This window comes from Protomyctophum bolini (assembly GCF_963924005.1).
Source record: "Protomyctophum bolini genome assembly, chromosome: 10".
Taxonomy (NCBI): domain Eukaryota; kingdom Metazoa; phylum Chordata; class Actinopteri; order Myctophiformes; family Myctophidae; genus Protomyctophum; species Protomyctophum bolini.
The window spans coordinates 3624510-3646526 of NC_137871.1; positions in this window are offsets into that span (position 1 = coordinate 3624510).

Consider the following 22017-nt stretch of genomic DNA (forward strand, 5'->3'; position numbering starts at 1 on the left):
TAAGTTTCATCTTTTGACGTTTTGATACTTTGGGTTCTCACTTTTCCAGTGAAGATTTACACGGTTGAGGTATCTGGTCGTTTTGGCTATTTGAATAGCCTCACTCAGATTTATATCTGTCAACTTGGTACTGTAATTCTGCAAACTGTTAATACATATTTCAATCAATCAATCAAAAGCACCCCTGTCCCCTGGACTTGCAGCCATTAAGGCACCCACCTTACATCATATAAACTAAAGTGTACATGATGTGAACATGCACGGTTGACATTATCAGGCTAAATACATTCTTAAACTTTTTGTTTATGCACCCAAAAGACTGGATTGTGAATGTGCAGGTAGCAACTTTTGTAGCAATGGTAGAAATAATAGACCCCAATTGTCAGATGAGCATGTTCTAATCATGCATAATTTACTGTACTTAAAAACATACATTTTCCAAATAGACCCATTTCACTTTTTGTCCACTCTTCCTTGGTGCTCACCTATCTGTTACCTCATCAAGTACTGATTGTGCCCCCCCTTCCCCCCATATGCTATAAAACAGCCTAATCAATATATATCAGAGAGCAGCAAGCATGTCACAGGAGCAGGACATACAACCAGAGGCAACCGATGAGGCGCTCATCATGAGTGTCAGCCGGCATGAAATTATTTATCACTTGGGTCATGCAGAATATAAGAATATTATTAAAAGAGAACAAGCTTGTCGTAAAATAAGTGCAGATTCAGGTTGACATTATCAGGCTAAATACATTCTTAAACTTTTTGTTTATGCACCCAAAAGACTGGATTGTGAATGTGCAGGTAGCAACTTTTGTAGCAATGGTAGAAATAATAGACCCCAATTGTCAGATGAGCATGTTCTAATCATGCATAATTTACTGTACTTAAAAACATACATTTTCCAAATAGACCCATTTCACTTTTTGTCCACTCTTCCTTGGTGCTCACCTATCTGTTACCTCATCAAGTACTGATTGTGCCCCCCCTTCCCCCCATATGCTATAAAACAGCCTAATCAATATATATCAGAGAGCAGCAAGCATGTCACAGGAGCAGGAGATGCAAGCAGAGGCAAACGATGAGGCGCTCATCATGAGTGTCAGCCGGCATGAAATAGTTTATAATTTGGGTCATGCCGATTACAAAAGTAATATTAAAAGAGAACAAGCTTGGCGTAAAATAAGCGCAGATTCAGGCCTTGAAAGTAAGTATTATGTAACATTTACCAAAGACTTTGATCCATATTCCATAGACCATGTGGCTGCACCTATGTTGGTTGAATGTGCTATTCCCATCTAACCTCCCAATATTGCTATTGTTTGGTAATTGTCATTGCTGCAATGTCAAGGAGTGAATCATGTAACAATAATTATACCCAGCATTACAAAGTTGCAAGTACACATGCATATAAACAACTATCATGTACTGTCAATGTTCTTCCTACTCATGAAACCAGAACACACAAATTACAATGATGTGAAGACTTTTATTTTCGATACAGCAGCAGATGATGAATCCCAAATACCACCAGTTAATTTATACTGTAGTCAAAGACTGACCAAAGATAATACATTATACAATTATATAAAATATTGGACCAAATATTTGTGGCCACTATACATACAGAATACTGCCAACATACACTGCAGTGTAGCTTGAAAACAACCAACGTGTACATGACTTCATCCTGTCAAGATATGAAGCAGAGATGGTTACTGTTGAAGGGTTCAGGTTTCCCAAAATAGAATCTCAAACTAAGAATCTCCATGGTATTGCCTTAGCCCATAAATGAACAATTTGAATAGGACAGAACAAAAACTATTTCTACTTCATCTCAAAATGCTTTTGGTGTCCGCCACATACAGTTAACAGGTGCAAATCACGATGGAAGTCCATCAAGGATTACTATTGTAAACTCAGGATGAAGGAGCAGAAGATGGCAAGCGGAAGTGCAGGGGGAGCCCCGAAACCAAAGTGGATTTATTATGGGATCCTAGGATTCCTTGTCCCATTCCTAGAGCCTAGGAAAACCACCTCCAATTTCAGCCGGACGTCTTCAACTGCAGGTCAGCATGTGCTTACTGAAAGATTGATTGAATGACATCGTCATTGCCATTGTGGAGGACATCAGTTGTCATAGCTGTACCTAACAAATGTTTGTACCTAACTTTAAAGGGAGCAGCCAGCAGCAGGCGGAGGAGCAGCACATTGATTCCAGCCCTGCTCAAAGTGGTAAGAGATACATATCAGTCAGACTGTTTACAAATACAACAACAACATCTTTGTGAGATATGTTCAACAGTTGCTCTATAATCCAGAATAGTCTCCCCCTTTACACTGCACAAATAAAGAGGAATGATTATGCCAATGTCTAATATTACAAATCCCCAACTGTTTTATATTGGACTTCCAACATGGCAAGGTAAACTACACAACCCAAACCTCTACTCAAGTCTAGTTGTGCTTTACAGTTTACAAATCTAACAAAACGATTGAACCCAGTGTAAGACGTTTGATTATTACCCAATAGTATTCGTGACCACGTGTGCCACGGTGGCACACTGGGGGAGTACTGGTGTACACCATGTGAGACCACCCACTCCCATAAGTGCTGATTTCTATATTTGGCCCAAACTTTTTGAAATGCAATATAAATCCACTCCTGCTCAATATAACACATCATTCAATCTTACTTCATAGACCACCCGGTGAGTCCAGCTGCAGCCCCGGGTCCCTCTGGTCTTCAGTGTCCTCCTCCAGCATTTTCTGCAAGTGGTAAGACATTCAGATTTGACATGAAAGTTCTGAAATACAATCCAAATCCACTCCTGCTCAATATAACACATCATTCAATCTTACTTCATAGACCACCCGGTGAGTCCAGCTGCAGTGCTGGGAGCCCCGGGTCCCTCATCCCCAGCGGCCATGTCGCCATGGTCTCTTGGCAAAAGAATAAGACCAAACATTTCCCCAAGTGGTGAGACATTCAGATTTGACATGGTACAGTAGTTCTGAAATACAAGACAAATCCACTCCTGCTCAATATAACACATCATTCAATCTTACTTCATAGACCGCCCGGTGAGTCCAGCTGCAGTGCTGGGAGCCCCGGGTCCCTCATCCCCAGCGGCCATGTCGCAATGGTCTCTTGGCAAAAGAATAAGACCAAACATTTCCCCAAGTGGTGAGACATTCAGATTTGACATGGTAGTTCTGAAATACAAGACAAATCCACTCCTGCTCAATATAACACATCATTCAATCTTACTTCATAGTCCGCCCGGTGAGTCCAGCTGCAGCCCCGGGTCCCTCTGGTCTTCAGTGTCCTCCTCCAGCATTTTCTGCAAGTGGTAAGACATTCAGATTTGACATGAAAGTTCTGAAATACAATCCAAATCCACTCCTGCTCAATATAACACATCATTCAATCTTACTTCATAGACCACCCGGTGAGTCCAGCTGCAGCCCCGGGTCCCTCTGGTCTTCAGTGTCCTCCTCCAGCATTTTCTGCAAGTGGTAAGACATTCAGATTTGACATGAAAGTTCTGAAATACAATACAAATCCACTCCTGCTCAATATAACACGTAATTTACTTACTTTATAGTCCACCGCGGGGCAAATTCAAATCTGGGGGTAGCAGCACGGGGACCCAGAGGTCCCCCACCACCAGCTGCTCGCCCTATGGCAGGGCCCCCCACTTCTAGAAGTGGTAAGAATTCAGACCTTACATGAACGTTGTGTGTAATACCATCCTAAATCAAGCTCTGTAATACAATACAAAATCCAGTGCAGCTCAATATTGCAATATTGCTCAATGTTCAATGCTTTAACCTTACTAAATAGCATCCGGTCGAAGGAGGGCCAGGAGCGCTGGACTGGAGGAGGCCCAGCCACATGCCGCCCCAGCCCCAGAACCAGCCCCAGCCCCAGACGCCTTTGAGCAGTGGGCCATGGCAGAGCTCCAAAACAGAGATGGGGCAGCCCATTTTGGACTGTATATAGCCCACCAGCTCCGGGAAATGGATCCTGAAACACAAATGAGGACGGAGATGGAACTCATGCGGGTGGTGTTCAGGGCCAAATTCCCTGGCGCATTATAGTTTTCTTTTTTTTTTTGGTTGTGGCAGGCCAAGTCAATGGCCTAAGGTCCCTTTATTTTTTTCATTTTTCATTTCAGCTAGCTTCAATAAAGACAATACAAATATTTGAAGACTAGACTGTTTCAGTTTGATTTGCTTGTGTGAAGATTGACAGATGTTACAAAACAGTTTTAAAGGTTATTTTTGTATGCCTCTGGTCTTGTATGCCGATTAAAACCCAGAAGAAAGCAGATTGCCTTGAACAATAGTGGGTGTCAACTATTTCAATACTCTCACGTCATGTTTGTTGCTCAACTTAGTGCTTAACCACTTAAACCCTAGTCTAGTCTTTGCCAAAAAATAGCCGCTCTACAAGCTCACAATGCGTTGCATTGTAAACTTGTAGATGGGCTATTTTTGTCTAATGTTCCCCCAGGCTATAGACTACTATGGGTTCAAGTGGTTCAAAAAAGGACTGTTATTCAAAGGCTAGGATCAGGATAATCTAGGATAATCAGACGCCACCACAGTGGCGTCTGATTAGAACCTGAGCCGGGATGTTTAACACGTGTCATTGGAAAGATGGTGTAAGGAATCTAGTAAAGGTACCTGGAGTGGTCAGATACGTTGGCTCGTATGGGCTGAGGTGTGCTTGATCGTGATTGTCTACTGAAGGTCAAAGGTCTTTAATGTAGTCTTGAAGAGGTCGGTGTCCTGTCTTGGACAGTCCCCAAGATCCTGGGACTGTTGTTGGCTATCTAAATGGATGGATGGTCTTGTAGATTCTTGAGTGTGTTGGTTGAAATCTTTTATACAAGGGGAGTTCTCTATCGTGTTCGAGACTGGCTCTCCACTACATATTATTCAATATGTACGGGAACTGACCCCACGGGGCAGTGTACATGGATATCTCTTTAAGACACATCCTCTATGGTGGCCCTGCCCAGATGCCAATCAGCGGGCTATTTAAGCCCCATCTGTGCAGAGCCACTTCGATCTTTTGATTTCCACGAGAGCAGACGTTACGTAGGCTATCTCAGCAGTTTGGAAACGCATCAATAAAAACTATATTAGAACAGCTGCGTGGCACAGTCCACTTACCTAGGTAAGAAGAGAGCCGGTCGTCGCGACTCCTCTCAGGGCGCCGCGTAGCTCCATCAAAAAAACAGCAACAGCAACAAGCTGCAGGCCTAATCCGCTAGACAGTGGAGGAAGCCTCAGCTTGTCCGTGCGTCCGTTCCCTGGTGAAACCCGACCACGTTGGGGGAAACCTTGAGACGGCGTTCGGTCCGTGCGTCCGTTCCCTAGTGAAACCCGACCACGTTGGGGGAAACTAGGAGACGGCGTTCGGTGTGGCCAAAGCCAAGTGCGAAGCCGACCACGTTGGCGGAGCCTTGGTCCCCTGGCTGCAGAAGCGGTGAGACCTCCGGGTCTATCATCGCGGCTGTACACCGCGGCGGCGATCGGCGGGGTAGAACCCAGAGGAGCTGACCCAGTCGGCGTACTCTGAGGCCATCTACGGCCGTTGTTCGTTGCACCGCGGCCCGGTCAGACCACACGGCAGAGGGTAAACAATAACAAACTCCCAACTTCCGCGTCGACGTCATCACGTCGGCGGGGGGGAGGGGTTCTAGTGCAAATACAACACTGCACCCACTCTCGTCGTACAGTCTGCCCGGCCGTCTATATAAGTGGGTTTATACACACAACACACTCTTATATATATATATATATATAGATAGTATACTTGTGATACTTATCTATATACCTATCCAGGTACTAAATAAATAGTTGTACATTCATATTATATGTTTATATATATATATATACGTATAGATTGTATATGTATAGATTAAATATATGAAGTTATAATACATGTCTATATACTTAAATAATAATTAAATAAGTATATGGACATATATGTGTATATGTATATATGAATATACGTATATGTAGATTATAACACACAGCTATATATATTTAGGTACATAGGGGAAACAGATAAACATGGCAAGTCCAGTGCACACCTGTTCGGTGTGTGGGGTGAAAATGCCCATGGAGGACGGCCATGACAGGTGCATGCTGTGCTTGGGTCTGGACCATGCGCACACGGCCAGTTTGGACCCGGCATTCTGTATGAACTGTTTCATCCTGCCGGCTAGAGTGAGGGAGGCCAGGGCTCGGTCATTCTCTCTGGTACCGGCAGAGGCTATTTTAGCCCAGCAGCCTCGGGCCAAGCGGCTAAAGACTGCCGTTGGGGGCAACCAGCGGCAGAGGCAACTGCCGTCAGCCTCAGCTTCGTCAGCCCCACCAGCTCCGCTAGATCTGACGACCCCGGGGCGTCCTGCAGCCACAGTCGTGGCTCCTCCGGCTCTACGGCGTCTTATAACCCTGCGGCGCCCTACGGCCACAATATCGGCCCCACCGGCTCCACAGCACCCTGCTGCCATTGTAGGCCAGGAGGAGGTGCATCTGGAGGCTGGGTCGGAGGAGGAGGATGTTGATGTTCTGGGGGATGACCCCGATGATCTCGGGGAAGAAGACCCCCCCCCCTGGCAGCAGGAGGGGGAGGAGGCACAGGCGGACGAGGAGCAGGAACAAGAGCAGTACCCCTCCCCCCTTCTTGAGCTTATAGCTCGGGCCGCACAGGCCTTGGGGGTGGAGCTGCCCTCAGGGCGGACACAGAGAACCTCCCGGTTCGACGAGGAAGTGGGGGACCAGCCCCTATCGGTGCCGTTACTTCCAGATGTGGAGGACCTAGTGCTCCAGCAGTTCCAAAAGCCGACGGAGGCCCATCGCTGGTCAGGCCTAGTTAGGCGACTGGGGAATGTGCAAGGCCGGGAGAGGATCGGCTGTGGCCCACCACCGGCCTTGGATCAGGCCCTGGGGGCGTTGATCGCCCCTGCCACTTCAGTTCTGGGGAAGCCAGCCGGTGCCACAAAGGACACCAAGGCCATGGACACCATGCTGACCAAAGTGCATGGAGCCTTGTCAGTTCAGGGCCAACTGGCCAATACAGCATCGATCCTAGCCCTGTACCAACGCGGTCTGGCCAGACAGCTGGACGGCGGAGGCCCCGACCTCGCGGCTGAGTTGCAGCAGGTGTCGGCGCTTGTGGCCAAATTAATGAAGGAGCAAGCGGTGGCATCAGGCAGGGCGCTTGCCTCGCTCTGCGTGGCAAGGCGCCACCTCTGGCTGTCACAGTCGAAGCTGGAAGCGGCTGACAGGAAATGTCTGACGGAGCTACCCGTGGTACCATCGGCCATGTTCGGGCCAAGTGCCATGACATTGCTCCAGCAGGCCCAGGAGGCCCGCAAGTGTGCTAGGGAGGTGTCGGGGGCTATCCAGGAGGGCCGCAGCCAGCGTGGCACGACCCCACGGGCAGAGCCACCCCGACCGACTTATGACGCTCCAGGGGACCTAAGGGGTCAGTTGGACTCCTTCCGGCGCGGCAGGTCCGGCCGAGGCCAGAGGCGTGCACGGGTGCGGGGCAGAGGGCCCCGGGCGCCCCATGCGCGCTCCTGACGGTGGGGGGGGCTCAGCCCCCTCTTGCCGCCCCCTGGAACAGACATTGTTCCGGGGGACAATTGGGGCGGACCCCTGGGTGTATTCCACCATGACCCAGGGGTATCGGCAGGCCACTCAGCAGACACAGAGAGACCTGCAGGCCATAGTATTGGCTCATCCCTTTCCCCAGGGACTCAAGCTCTGGGCCTGGCCCCTGAGAGGGCCGAGTTCCTAGCCATGGGGTTGCCTCCATCGGTGGTTGGGACTCTGCAGGAAGCCCGGGCTCCATCTACAAGGAGGGTGTACGCATACCGCTGGGAAAGTTTCCGAGTATGGTGCACTGCGAGGCAGGTGGATCCCCTCTCTTGTGGGGCTTGCGACATCCTCTCGTTTCTCCAGGAAATGTTGGAGGCAGGCAAGTCTCCCACGACTTTGAGAGGCATGGTGGCGGCCATAAAGGCGAACCGGGTTGGGCCCCGTAAACTGGAAGACGGTTGTTGCGACCTGATTAATCAGTTCCTTAAAGGCGCCACAAGGTCTCATCCCTCGCAGGGTAGGCCGACAGCCCCCCCTTGGGATCTGGAGGTGGTACTGACGGCCTTGCGGCACGGGCCGTTCGAGCCCCTGGAAACGGTGGAGCTGGAATGGCTCTCCCGCAAGACCGCATTTTTGCTGGCAATGGCATCCGCAAAAAGAATAGGTGAGCTACATGCCCTGTCAGTGCATGAGGAGTGCTGCCACTTCTTGCCCGAGGAGGCGGGGGTGATATTGCGACCGAACCCTGCGTTCCACCCTAAGGTTTGGTCTGGGTCTCGAGCCAGTCAGTCCCTTGAGTTGCGCCCGCTCAACCCCTCACAAGGAGAAGGGGGATCGGGCGGGCAGGCTCTGTTATGCCCCCTCAGGGCCCTGAGGACGTACCATCAGCGGACGCAGGACCTCAGGACAACGGACCAGCTGTTCGTCTGTTATAGACAGAACTGCCTCGGGAAGCCGGTCTCGAAGGCTAGGCTTTCTCACTGGGTAGTGGAAACCATCCAGGAGGCATATAGACAGGCAGGCAAGCCAGCCCCGTCAGGGGTGCGGGCACACTCGACTCGGGGCCTCGCGGCCTCATGGGCTCTGTGGCGAGGCGCGACCTTGTCCGAGATTTGCACAGCAGCATCTTGGTCGACGCCCTCCACATTCACAAGGTTCTACTGTGTGAACGTGGCAGCCAGCACCCAGTTCACAGAGCGTGTACTGGGCTCCAGGCAGTAGCTTTGGACTGGCCTTAGCGTCTATGAGTTGTTGACTGGCCTCACTATCTGTCAGGGCCAGCTGGTCCTAGGGGCGGCTCGCACCTAGGTCACGAGTTTTGTTGACTGGCCGCAGCGTCTGGCTGGGCCAGCTGGGCCTAGGTGGCGGCTCGCACCTAGGCCACGAGTTTGTTGACTGGCCTCAGTGTCTGGGGGCCAGCTGGGCCTAGGTGGCGGCTTGCACCTAGGCCACGAGTTTGTTGACTGGCCTCAGGGTCTGGGGGCCAGCTGGGCCTAGGTGGCGGCTCGCACCTAGGCCACGAGTTTGTTGACTGGCCTCAGTGTCTGGGGGCCAGCTGGGCCTAGGTTGCGTCTTGCACCTAGGCCACGAGTTTTATTGACTGGCCACAGCGTCTGGCTGGGCCAGCTGGGCCTAGGTTGCGTCTTGCACCTAGGCCACGAGCATCATATTCTTATCCAAGGGTTTTGGAGCACATTGGTGAGCTGGCGCCAGGGATGGCTACGGCCTGGGCACTCACCACTTATAGGCTCTGATTTAATTCAGGGTAAACTGCCTCGGGCTGCCGCGGGGGCAGCTGGTCTGCTTATTTCCTCGCGGTGTGTCTTAGAGAGTTCCCGTACATATTGAATAATATGTAGTGGAGAGCCAGTCTCGAACACGATAGAGAACGGAGCGTTACACTGTAACCCAGGTTCTCTGAGTGGAGAGACTGGCTCTCCACAAAAGAGCCGCTCCGAAATTCGTGTCAATCAAGTTAATCGAAGTGGCTCTGCACAGATGGGGCTTAAATAGCCCGCTGATTGGCATCTGGGCAGGGCCACCATAGAGGATGTGTCTTAAAGAGATATCCATGTACACTGCCCCGTGGGGTCAGTTCCCGTACATATTGAATAATATGTAGTGGAGAGCCAGTCTCTCCACTCAGAGAACCTGGGTTACAGTGTAACCCTCCGGTCTGCTCCTTTTATACTATTCTGCTGAAGTTGTTTACTCATCCTGTTGATGTGAGAGGATGTGTTGTCTTCTCTATGTATGGAGATCCAGCTGATGAACAGTCAGTAATGTCGAGGGTTAGTCAGCAGTTGGTACTTTAAGGTAGCTAAATTCACACTGACATGACTAAGAAGATGACAGAATTAAATTGTTACAGCGGGAGAAAATAGCCAATCCCACTGCAGTCATGGAAATCCAAATGTGTTGCATTGGACTTTTTATTGGGCAGCCCTTTGAAGCAGTCGGAAGATTAGAATGGTGCTGTATGATTGTAGTCTTGAACAGAACCTTGACTTGCAGGAGGGAAGCCAGGCGGTGAGGGCAAATGTCTGTCGCTCTCACTAAATTCCTTCTGGGGGGTGAGGAATGAGGATGCTTGCTCAGTGGGGTGTGGAACTAGGATGAATAGTGTGGAGCCTCCCAAATGTGTTACTTCCTCATGGGGACACTGCTCACTGTCAGTTAAAGAGGTTTAGACTGGTGCAGGATCACCAATGTGTCCGTACTAGGGCTGTCAACGTTGATTAATTGCAATTAACTCACTGTTATGTTAATCGCATAATTAGCCTATTTGTTTTAGATATATGGCCTACATATAGTTTAGGACACAGCTCTCCATGTCCGTCAGCATGCTCCTTCCCAGCAAGCACGTTCAGGCCCAGAATAGATCACCTGATTTCAACCTATCCGTCTGTATATAAAATATTTTTTTTCCATTGCCCACCAGACCTTGTTACTTCTGGAGAGTATTTGTCATTGTTCCAATTGTTGGAACAATGTTACAGGTAAAATGGGCCCAACTTTAAAATACATAAAACAAGTTGGTGATGAATACCTGGAATCAGTCCAGGTTCATTGCATGTTATGCTCAGCACATCTTATTTTGTTTGTTTCTTGTCAATTACATTTTCACTACATATTTTAGGGGTGGATTGATTAGTTAGTACTAGTAGTGCCCATTGTTGTGGACAGACAAGTTGTAGACTACTTATTTTACTGTTTGGGGGAGGCAAGATTCATGTACTTATTGGCCAGTTTGTGACTGAGTATTCCAGATCTTTGCCTTTTATGTTATTTGCAATCTCGCAATATATAGAACATCGTGATATCGTTATCGAGGGTCCAATATCACCACAGTATCGTGAGGTACCCATATCACCACCCCTAGTTGATGAGAGCATTAACAACTTGAAATAATATGCGATTCATGTGTGATTAATCAGATTAACCCATTCAGGACGGGAACCCCTTTTGGTATTTTAAGCATTATGTTATACTTTAGCTGTTGAAAAATAGCAGATCTACAAGCTCATAGCACGGCACTCGAAAAATCATGAAAATGTGGCACAAAGCTTTGAATATATATTCTTTCAGAGCGAACGTTTTTAACTCAAATCTTTGCTTCTGGGTGGTCTCTGGAACAACATATTTTCAGATGGGGGTCAGCGGCCAATTACATATACAGTAATTTTTGGGGTACTTGACATGAAATAGTTATATATAGGAACATTGTTTTTTCAGAAAATTGTCTGATTTAGAAGCCTTTTTTTTCTTTAATCGGCCTCAGGTGGGTTAAATATGTTTATCAATTGACAGCCCTAGTACTTCATACACAGACAAATGTGGCTATGGCAAGACTTCTCCATGTCCGTGGCAAATATTTGAGCAAAGCCAGTGTAGTTACCGACTTGCCAGTCTCAAGGTATTTTTTGGAATGGGTAGGACATGGATGTATTTTTTGTGGAAATAGACTACCGTAAATCCTCTTTTAGGAACCCGGGCTATTATTTGTCTCAACCGATCCCGATACCGGGCTTTTATTGGAAGGAGGCAGCTATAAGAAGGAGGAATTTTATTTCTAATTTTCAAACTGATGATAATGAACAAATCACATTTTGGGTCAGTTAGAACACAGTAAAATGTATTGGGCTCATAGCCTATTGAAACCAAGTCCTCGTGAAATATTGAACAGTGCAGTTGCAGGTGCTCAATGGTCATTTTAACTGTTTTTCCATTATTGGCATATTGCCTATGGTAAATACCATAATAACATCAACACATCAATTTAACTTGAATAACCAATGTCATTTGAAGCTATATGATTCCCTGCTATGTCATTTGAACTTTGAAGCTATATGATTCCCTGCTTTCATATGACATGAAACAAATAAAAATACAATGGCAGTCCCTCAGTCAAATCTGGTCACATTCAATATACCGGCATATAACTTCAACTGAGATAGACTACCACAGTACTGTGGTAAAGGCCTACAGTTAGGCTACTGACAAGTTCAGATGCAAATAATAACATAAAAATAAAATGTATGATAGGCTATTTCATATACCGGTAATATCAAATCAGAACAGTGCAACACTGCAGTGCTTCAACGGGAGGGAGAGAGAGAGAGAGAGAGACGTGTTAGAGAGAGTGTCTCTCTCTAACGCGCGCGCGAGAGAGAGACGTGTTAGAGAGAGCGTCTCTCTCTAACGCGCGCGAGAGAGAGAGAGAGAGAGAGAGAGACACGTAGAGAACGTCTGAGAGAGAGAGACTTGTTGCTAACGGTGTCCCGTTAGCGTGCGTTAGCAACAAGCTAACAGCATACCGGTGGTAGGCTACGTTCGTTCCATAAAATGAGAGATCCAAAAGGCGCATGGGGCTGCGCCAGGCTGCAAAACCCCCCATGCGCTCATCGATCTGCCGTTTATAGAACCAATACGTTCGTTGCATGAAGGGCAGATCTGTGGGGGCTCTCTCCCGAAGTTATTAACTTTGTTGTATTGTGTGCGAGCCGAGCACCGCGGCCACGGCATCTGGACAGTGGACGCTGACGTGACAGGCAGGCACAGCCAGCCAGAGCAGCGAAAGTAACAGATACGGCACTTGGAAAAAAAAAACAACACAAAAAACCCCGGCTCATAAAAGGAGGCCGGAATTTATTTACTTAATTCAACGCCATCACCGGTGATTAATAGGGGCTCGGTAATTAATAGAAAGGAGGAGTTTATTGGAGGATTTACGGTACTATTGTTTGAAAAAGGTAGCTGCTTTTGTATGTTGCATGTTAATAAATGTTGAAGTGACAAAGTTACTGGGAAGGTGGAAGAACTTGGGATGAGGGAAGATTTCAAATAAACAGGTAAAATGAGGGATGTCATAGTGGCTAGATTTCCTTCATGGAGGACGCCTGTGCGTTTGTGTAATGTGGGGAGACACTGTCATTAACAGATGTGGGTCAGGAGGGTCCAGTCACATGGAGTCCAACAGAACTAGGGGCCCAGTGGTGGAAATAGGTTTTCAATGTAATGGGTCCTGGGACCCAGGGGTGGGTTCCAAAGACATTTTATGAGTCCTTCTTCAACAACATTAGAGTCTGGCATCCCAGAACCCCCAGAGGGTGACAGGATTTGGTCCTTTCTCAATTTAGTGAGTCGCAGGATGCAGGCTAATTGCAACACTGCGTGAAGTATGCTGCAGCTTTCATTTGCTGTGGTTGGATCGCACTTTGTCTGGAACCTCCCCCTTGAGCTTTCCGCCATGGGTGACCCTACCAGGAGCAAAGCTCCAGACGGCATAGCTCTCAGGTTCATTGGAACACACAAGCTTCTCCACCACTACAAGGTGGCGATCCGAGGAGAAGAAAAATTAAATAGAGAAGGAAAATTAAATGAGGGTAATGGGTAGGTGAGGATTAAACATGGCTGTCCTGCCACGATACAGCACCGGCTGGTGAGTTGAAGTACTCCACAAAGTTACTTCTCACAGCGCGAGCCTCTTCATCTGGATTATTGTTCCCAACAACCATTCCAGTTGGGCGGAGGGAATCTGGAATCGCCTCTGCCACGTCGGAAGCAGATGAGTGCCGGTGCCATCTGAGAAGGTTATGGAGGACAGTGATGGCTCTCACAACCTTCTCCGCATTCTCCGGGTTCAGATTAATCACCGTGTGCAAGAGACGGAACTGTGAAGCCATCAATCCAAAGGTCATCTCCACCATCATCCGTGCACGGGACAGACGATAGTTGAAAATGCTTTGGGAGTAGGTCTGGCGGAACCTTCCAGGGACTGGACGCATCATGTCCCGCCGCAGAGGAAAGGCTTCATCTGCCACGAAAACATATGGGACCGGTCCCAGGTCTTCAGCGTTTGGGAGTGGTTCATCCTCAGGGAGGTTCAGTGTTCCGTCCCTTAGAGCTTCACCAAACGCTGATGCCCAGAGGATGCCGCTGTCGTTGGAACCGCCATAACCTCCCACATCGACCATGCGGAGCAGGTAATTGGCATCCACAACAGCCAGAAGGACGATGGAATACTGGCCTTTGTAGTTGTAGAAACGGGCCCCCGAATGTATGGGTGCCTGTATGACAATATGTTTGCCATCCAGTGCACCCACACAGTGAGGGAAGTTCCACTTCTGATCAAAAACATTGGCTACAGCTTTCCACTCGTCCTTCGTTGGCACGGGCATCAACTCTGGTACCAAACACTCCCAGATGGCTTCAGCAACAGTAGGCACAATCTCAGCCACAGTGGATCTTCCCACGCGGAAATTGTAGGCTATGGTGGCAATAGAATCCCCATGGGTAAGGTATCTGAAATAGAGGTATAGACAACAATCATCATGTTATAACACAAGCTAAACTCACATGTTACAAGTTGTATTGGTAATGGGATTAAGGTTTATGACACACAACTCCACTACATCTCTGAGGCAATTAATGTACTTTTTGATGGCAATTATTTTACAAGTTAATAACCACTTGAACCCAGCATCCCTATTCAGAGAAAAAGGTTTTCCAAAACAGAGTTGATCTACAAGCTCAGTCACAATATCACGTGGTGTGAGTTTGGATAACGGCTATAAAAGACATTTTGTGTAGTTGGGATAAAGAACGCGTATAGTTGCAACTAAATAAATCTGGCCCTATATACAGCTTTTTGGCTTTAACTCGTGTCACATTTGCCAACTTAATTCAGCTCGGGGCTTATATATATATATATATAGGCTATCACATAAATGCAGTTGTCATCTTACATGATCATGGTGAAAAGATGCATTTTAAACTATGTATCATGGTAAAAGGTGTGATTTTTAGGTTTCAATTGGTTAATGTATTTCTTGTTACTTGTAACAAGAACTACTATACTATACTATACTAATACTATACTATACTAATGTAAATCTTCAAAGTAGTAGTAAGTAAGTATATTATAACAACAACAAGAAATACATTAACCAATTTAAACCTAAAAATCACACCTTTTAAAAAATAGCCATGCAGGCTACAGGCTCACAATGCGCTGTAATGCGACAAGCTTGTAGATCTGCCATTTTCAAATAGGTGATAGACACATTTAGACATATTTGAGTACTCTTACTTAGGTATTATAATACATGATGTATATTTGGAAGCCAAGTAAAGTTACTAAACCTTTACTCAAGTTGAGTAAAGTTGAGTTAGTGCTTTCATGTGAAATGTTAATGTACCAATTCTGCAAACTGTTAATAATTACTTCAATCAAGCAATCTGTGGAAACATGACTTTTACGTGTGACTTAATATTTTCTACATTGTGCTATTGCTACATTTATTGAAGTAAGGAATCTGAAACAAAATAAGGAAGGCTAAAGAGCTGAATGACAGTGTGGAAACATTAAATACATGCACCATGCCTCACAGTCAGGGTTGGTGCGGAGGCATTTGCCATTTACAGTCTCTCCACCAGTGTCTTGATACAAGACGGTTAGATTATAATGACAGTCTTCGATGATCTTCAAAATAGTGTTTGCACTTTCTCCGTTTTTGCGCCATACATCTGCATAAACATACACATTTCCAATATAAAAGGGCTAACTCTATGGCCACGGATGTTACAATCGTACACGACCCCTTAGATGTACCCGTATATTCCATATTATTCAATAAAAAGGATTGGAATCCGATTGGTGTTCATGTTTGCTCATAGAGTTATAATGCAACAGAGTGCAATACACCCCCAACCGATAGGGTCGCGTAGTTGAAAGCATACGGAGAAAATGGCCACCGATCGGATTAGAATGCTTTTTATATAACAATACGGAACATATGGGTACTTACGAGGGGCCGTACACAATTGTAACATTCTTGGTCATGGGGCAAGCAGGTTATATTTGAAATCTGAAAGTGCAAACACTATTTTGGAGCTCAAGACGTAGACGGGCATGGCAGATGTCCGTCTTGTGATCCAAGGCTACTAGCGACGGATCACAGTAGAAATGTAAACAACAATGAACATGGTAGTTACCGTAAACAGATGGCAAGACGTTCGCCCGGACTGATGGCTTGCCGGTAAAAAGTGTCTTGCTTCCTGATCTGTTCCTTCACCTTGTCCAGCACCCAGTCGAACTGCTCCACAGAGAGCCGGAAGTACTCTTGGAAGCGTTGTTCGTCCTGGCGTAGCTCCATGAACAGGTGCAGGTACTCCCCTTGTTCTGCTCTTCCCATACCGATCGGATGAACCCAAAACCTCCTCCTGGGTCTGGCCCTGTTCTCTTCAGCCTCCGCTGCCCTCCTCATCCTCATCCTCATCATCATCAACCTCCTTCTCCTTCTCCTTCTCAACACCACCAACGCCAGAATTTGCCTGTTTGTCAACATCTTGTCAATGTCACTCCCACTTCACCAACCAAGAACTAGAGGACTACATGCCATTAAATAGGCTTCCGGGTGCGTCCCCTCTCGGGACCGCCCAACTGTAACCTGATCTGGTCTGTAGTCTTTTCATCAATGGCACCCCTGGCTGAATTACATTGTCATTTACTGTAACCCTGATCCATGATGACATTGAAAATAACTTTATACTTTATAAAATAGCGCGTTCTCTTCAGCCTCCACAGCCCTTCTCATCATCAATATCCTCCTTCTCCGTGGTGGTCTAGTGGTTAGGATTCTGCGCTCTCACCGCCGCGGCCCGGGTTCGATTCCAGGTCAGGGAACACTGTTTTATGATGAATTCCTGTTCTGTTCTTTAACTATATAGAAGTGTCTATTTGTACGTCTCTAAATGTTTTGAACCATGTGGACCCTGTTGTAAACAAGTGTAATGCTTAATTGGGTCGTTCACTCACAGTTAACAGTATTTGTATTGAGTCTGTGCTTGAAATGTATTGTAATTCTGCAAACTGTTAATAAATATTTAAATCAATAAATCAAAAATATCCTTCTCCTTCTCACCGCCGGGTGACACACTTCATTTTTATGCTTGTCGGCAGCTTACATCTGACTCCGGAGAGCATCAGATGTAAACTGGCCGTCGCGCAAGTCGTCGGAAAACAAAACTATTGTAGGCCTCGGCAGGGAGGCGAACCCGGGTTGCCAATTCCAAAGGCACGTACGTTAACCAGTCTACTAGAGAGTCATAACTTGACAGCCTTGTAGCAACGCAGCACCATATAGCCTACACTAGAATGCGCCTTTGTCTGTCAACATCTTGTCACTCACTCACTTGTCACTCTCACGCCCACTTCGCCAACCAAGAAATAGAAGACTACATGCCATTGAATAGGCTTCCGGGTGCGTCCCCTCTCGGGACCGCCCACTTTCCGCAGAGTAGAGCGGAGACGTCTGCTGCCTACGATTTATTTAGGCTATGGTGTGTCTGCAGTGTCTGTGTGTGCGTGCGTGCATGCGTGCGTGCACTTGCATGTGTCTAGCCTAATTGCACAAATAGCAGACCTACAAGCTCACAAGGTATCGCAGAGCAACTCATTGAGATCTTGTAACTTTAATGTCAAGCCCTGTAATTAAGCCCTTATATGTCTCAGCTGTGGAAGTAAAAAGAGTTCTACTACTTGCCAGCACTATGACTGGGAGATTTCAATGGTCCTGGATGGAGAAAACTATGCCCGAACAAATTGCTCTATCGCAAAAAGTAAAAGTCGAATGCAAATATTTTTTTCGCTGTGAGTGGCCTGAGATATTGAGGTACACCATGTGCGATTGTGGTGTTGGTACGATTGAAAATGTGGTTATAAGAGCGAGTTAAGAATTGTCAGCGCGATAATTTCCTCGTAAGAATTATACAATGGAGGTCAATGAGCAGATTGACTGTTTTTGTGTCACTTAAAAGGCTGTAGTTCACATTCTGTATGTCTCTGTGCTTTGGTGGTCACATTGTGTGAAAGATGTGTGGCTACAAAATGACCAAAGAACATGCGTGTAAAATGAATACTTTGGCCGGGACGACAATTTGTTTGGTAAATTTTCAAGGAAAGAATTTCAGTCTCCACACTCTAGTCAAAGAAGCTCCGCACTCTAAAATGGCACTAATTATGCGAAACGGCCTGCGATTGAACTGCGATTTCGGAAAAACCGTTTAACGTATTCGAATACGGTTTGAACCGTCCAGAGTCCAGAGTCGTGTGAGCGTTCTAAAGTTTAAATCACGTTTCTACGACAAAGTATGCCAGGGTAATGAGGCTGCAAAAGTGAGCTTGATTTAGAGATAAATCCCATACATTGTCAATGGGAGGAAAAAACTATAAATAAAGTTAAATATTTTAAAAAGTATAAACTTTTTCAAAACACCAATGAAAGTTCAAAGATAGATGAACATTATAAAGTTTGAATGAAGTTTCAAAGTGAAAGTATGACGGAGTAATAAGAGCTCAAAAAAGTTAACTGTGAAAAATGGGACCTTTCTTCCATCGACTCTCATTATAAAGGATGTTAAAAAAAGTTAAAAAGTTAAAAAGTATAAAAAGTATAAAACTTTGTAAAAATAAAAATACAAGCCACAATCACTTCAAAGAGCTGAACAGTTTGAAGTTTGAACTAAATTTCTAGCATAAAGTATGTGGAAGTAGTAGGGTGTCAAAAAAAAGGGTGGAATAAATAAATAAACAAACAAATAAATATAGGCTGGCAAGTTCTAGTGTGTGCTCGCTGTAGCGAGCCCACAATAACTAGTGTGTGCTCGCTGTAGCGAGCCCACAATAATAATAAAGTGTTACAATTACAAGAGTCTGGTTGCCCTGTTGGGCAACCACACTAATAAGTTACAGTTTATTTATCAGTGCTGTACAAAGAACTTATAAATAAAAGTTTGCTCTGTAGATTAACTGCTGTGGTCTCTTTTCTTTTTCTACTGTAAAGTGTAAACCCTCTTTGAGGCGCATATTCATAAGGTCAGCGCAACTTAATACAAATTAAGCCAAATCTTAAATGAGTTTGAGTTCAAAAATGCATTTGTATGTCAAGAAGCCTTCAGCCTATAGCCTTCTTTTTTCTGAGCCACTGTTGTGTATGTGTAATTGTGTATATATTATATATAAAAGAAATCCCCCCCCAAGGTTTTGGGGGGTGCTCAGTCGACTATCAGTCGACTAACAGCTAATTTATTCATCTACCAGTCGACTATACAAATCCTTAGTCGGGGACAGCCCTAATAACCTGTACTGTTGGACTCCTAATATGCCATAGGCATAGTGTCATATAATAGTACATCTGTGTCATACATATTCTGAAGAAAACCTGGAGACTCACAACACGCCCACGTTCTTTCTTTTTTTATGGCAAACATTCCCTCTAGAAAAGAAAATGTTTCAACAGAAAATGTAGTTAATTTGTACTTATTAGGGATGTGCAGATGAGCAGTGATGGAAAAAGTACTCAAATGTTTTACTTTTAGTAAAAGTATAAATACTGTAATGTAGATGTGCAGTTACAAGTATGGACCTGTATTCAAAATACTCAAGTAAAAGTACCACAGTGGTGCTGTACTGTACTTATACTGTAGGCTACTGTACTGTATAAGTCCCTGGCCTGTCTGTCTGTGTGTTAGGCTGTGCAACAGTTACACTTGGTGGTGAACAAACTCTTTTTCCGTGCTTGGACAGACGGACCCAGGGACAGACAGACCCACGGACACTCAAAAACTTTTTGTCCTCACAGCCTCAGTGCGCACCAATTCCCTTAGGTTGGATTACTTCACACTGCACAGGGGGACCCGACAGGGATGCAGCCTTTCCCCATATTTATTTGATTTAGCTATTGAGCCTTTAGCCGTGGCTTTAAGAAAACAAAACAACATAACAGGCATCACAAGAGGTCCCTCATCACATAAGGTATCTCTGTATGCGGATGACCTCCTACTATACATATCGAATCCCTCAACGTCTATCCCGGAACTCATACATCTCCTACAACACTTCGGGAGATTGTCGGGCTACAAATTAAACTTCTCCAAAAGCCTGCTCTTCCCTATAAACGTATTGGCAACGCCCTTGGACTATAGCAACTTCCCCTTTAAAGTTGAGCATCAATCCTTCACCTATTTAGGTGTCAAAGTCACCCAATCATTCAAGGATCTATATGATCTCAACTTTAAGTCGATGCTAGAACGAACTAAACAGGATCTCCAACGGTGGTCACTCCTTCCTATTACACTGGCTGGTCGGGTGAATACGATTAAAATGACAGTGCTGCCGCGCTTCTTGTATTTATTTCAAATGATACCCATACTACTTACTAAAGCCTGGTTTAAAAAATTAGACAGCAACATCACTACTTTTATCTGGAACAAGTCAACTCCAAGGATAAAAAGGGCTAGCCTAGAGATGCCCAAGTGTGATGGGGGGATGGGCCTGCCAAACGTTTTATTCTATTACTGGGCAGCTAACATGTCCAAGTTGACATATTGGCTCTCCATGCACGAGACGGGTGGGGGTCCAACTTGGGTCTCAATGGAGCTTAACTCCAATCCACAGGTTCCCTTGATTTCTGCCCTGACCTGCCCCTTGCCCTTTGGCTCCGACCTAAAAAATCTGAACCCAGTGGTCAAAAACTCCATACAAATTTGGTTCCAATTCAGAAAACATTTTGGCCTCAAGGAGGCAAACACACTCCTTCCATTGGTTGGTAACCACCTATTCCCCCCATCACAGAACGACGCAGCCTTTAAGGTTTGGCACAGATCTGGTCTGGTCTACTTTGAAGACCTCTTCACTGAGGGCTCATTTGCCTCGTTTGAATTCCTGAAACAAGACAATGACATCCCAAATAACCATTTCTTTAGATACCTGCAGGTGTGCAGTTTCGCTCAAAAACACTTCCCTTTCCCATCCCCGCCGTCTAAGACTGCTATAAACACAATACTTGAACTCCATCCCTTGAGGAAAAAGAATATATCAAAAATGTACGAAGTACTACAAAATATCAAACCCCCTTCATTTGATAACACTAAATTGGCTTGGGAAACAGATCTGGACGTCACGTTATCGGACGAGTCTTGGCTTAACTGTCTAAGAAGAATTCACACCACCTCCTTGTGTATAAGACACGGCCTCATCCAATTCAAGGTTGTACATAGACTCCACTACTCTAATGAAAAACTAGCCAAGATTTACCCTGGTTTTGATGCTGGCTGTCCGAGATGCCAGCACAAGCCTGCCACGCTGGGTCACATGTTCTGGTCATGCCAATCTTTAGTCAGGTTTTGGGAGAAAATTTTCGAGGCGGTGTCTTATGTATGTGGTGGAACGGTGGCTCCCTGCCCAGTGATTGCTGTTTTTGGGGTGTCGCCAACCGAGGAACGGCTCACGGGTCTTCAGGCAAACGCTGTGGCATTCACAACGCTTTTGGCTCGTAGATTGATACTTCGACAATGGAAGTCGGGGACACCTCCCTCATTCAAACAGTGGGTCAAAGAGGTTCTCTCCATGATTCCCCTAGAGAAACTAAGGTACAACCGTAGTGGTTCTAAAGATAGATACATTATGACTTGGACCCCTTTCATAGAGTTTGTAGAAAGTATAACTTTCACTTAAACCCATATTCCCCTGTACAATCTGATACCTCATACCAAACCTGACGTTGTCCGACCTCTGGTTAGAGGCCCTCAGTAAGTAGACAGTTGGATACAGAGCAACTTACTATCTAAACTGAAAGATGGATACAATGTATGTAACCTAGATACCATACCCTGATGGAAAATACTATTTCTCTTATTATTATTATTTTATTTTAATTTTATTTTTTGTTCATTAGTACTTTCAAAACTAGTTTACTAATTACTTTTACTGTCTTGTACTGTCTGTCTTTGTTTTATTTGTCTTGTTCTGACCTTGATTTGGGGGGAGGGGGGGATATTTACATGTCGGATACAACAAAATGTACACATATGTTTTTTCATTTATTC